The 1758-nt window shown below is 35.6% G+C and overlaps 1 non-coding gene across 1 annotated transcript; it reads right to left on the reverse strand.

The window, feature by feature from the left end:
* Positions 1-1095: 1095 nt before the first annotated feature.
* Positions 1096-1308, reverse strand: LOC142870234 (small nucleolar RNA U3). The gene has a single exon (XR_012918674.1). It is a non-coding gene; the product is annotated as a small nucleolar RNA U3 (small nucleolar RNA).
* Between the last annotated feature and the right edge of the window lie 450 nt (positions 1309-1758).

A 1758-nucleotide genomic window follows, 5' to 3' on the forward strand; every position in this document is an offset into this window, starting at 1 on the left:
TTGAAGGGGGAAATGATAAAACTGTCATTATTCACATATGACATGATTGTCATCAAGAGTATACAGATAATCTATGAGAATTAATAAGTGATTTTATCAAAGCCTCTGGGTACAAGTTCAATAAACAGAATTTATTATATTTGTTGCAACTAATGAGCCAATATTGATACAGTATTATTAACTAGAGTTCACACTTTATTCGGATTTCCTTAGCTTTTATCTAACGTCCTTTTTCTCTTCCAGGATCCCACGTTACATTTAGTTGTCATACCTCTTTAGGTTCCTCTTGACCATGACAATTTCTCGGACTTTCTTTGCTTTTGATGACCTTGGCAGTTTGAGGAGTACTGGGTAGGTATTTTGTAGAAACCTTCTCTACTGGAATTTCACTGATTTTTTTTTTCATGATTAGACTGGGGTTATGGCTTTTTAGGAGGAAGATTACAGAGGTTAAAGTGCTATTTTTATCACATCATATCAAGGTCATATACTATCAACATGACTTATCACTGTTGATGTTGAGCTCAATCACCTGATTGCGGTAGTGTTGGTCAGGTTTCTCCATTTGCTCGGCCCTACCTCCTCTTCTGAACTTCTGAATGAAGTCACTCCAAGCAGCCCACACTGAAGGAGTTGGAATTTATGCTACCTCTTGTTGAGGGCTGTGTGTCTATATAAATTATTTGTAACCCTTTTGCATGAGCAATATGTCTCTTCTCCCTATATATTTACTTATCCAATTAGTCATTGATATGAGCGTTGGCTCATGGATATTTATTTTATACTTTAAGTTGTAATCCAGTCAATACTACTATATTTTGTTCACAAAATGTTCCAGATTTGATTGTAGGGAGCTCTTTCAGTTGGCTTTTGTGTCCCTTTGACATAATCTCATCTATGTGGAATTTTGTTTTTGTTTTTTAGAAATTCCTTACTTTCTGGTACTCTAATATGCACCAGGCTCATCTTACATATTTCTTGCTCTAGTCCTAGAATTAGGCATTTCTCCAAGGATCTCTGGTTCCCTTCATTGTATTTTTATATACTACTATCAAGATTTTTAAAAAGTGACTTCCTTTTCTTTTTTTTTTTTTCCCTACTCAGTCTGCATCCTCTCCCTCTTACTCCCCCAGAGGTAGAGAAGAGCAATCATCAGTGGCAAATGGCACTTGCAGCAAAGCGACACCAAGCGCCGGCTTCAGGCCCAGGAGAGAACACTGCACTCCCTCCGTGGTTTCTGGTCCTCTACACCTTCAGAGAAACTTCTCTAGTAATGAGCTAGAGAAATGATCCCTGAAGGATAGTCTTCAAGGTAACATTTCAATAGAATAAAACAATTTCAAATACAAAGAGAGAATACACCAAAAAGAGACTTCCAACATGAAAGCTTAAGAACATTACTGAGAGAAATTAAAGAGACCTAAATAGAGGAACAAAGTATATCCACACATTGAAGATCCAATATTGTAAAGATGTTAATTTCCCCCCATTGACTCATAGATTCAATTCAATCTCAGTCAAAATCTCAGATAAAATGTAAAAATGGATCAGCTTATCCCAAAATTTATAGTAAAAGCAAAGGGCCAAAAATAGTTAAGATAATCTCAAAGGAGAACTTAATATAAAGCTGGAATAAGTAAGAAAGTATGGCATTGGCTAAAAGATAAACAAGTAATGAAATAAAGAAATATTTCAACAAAATTAATGGATCTTGAAAGAGAATCATGTATATATGGCCATTTCCATCCCCAGGTGTTT

The sequence above is a fragment of the Microcebus murinus genome, chromosome 3 (assembly GCF_040939455.1).
Source record: "Microcebus murinus isolate Inina chromosome 3, M.murinus_Inina_mat1.0, whole genome shotgun sequence".
Classification (NCBI taxonomy): domain Eukaryota; kingdom Metazoa; phylum Chordata; class Mammalia; order Primates; family Cheirogaleidae; genus Microcebus; species Microcebus murinus.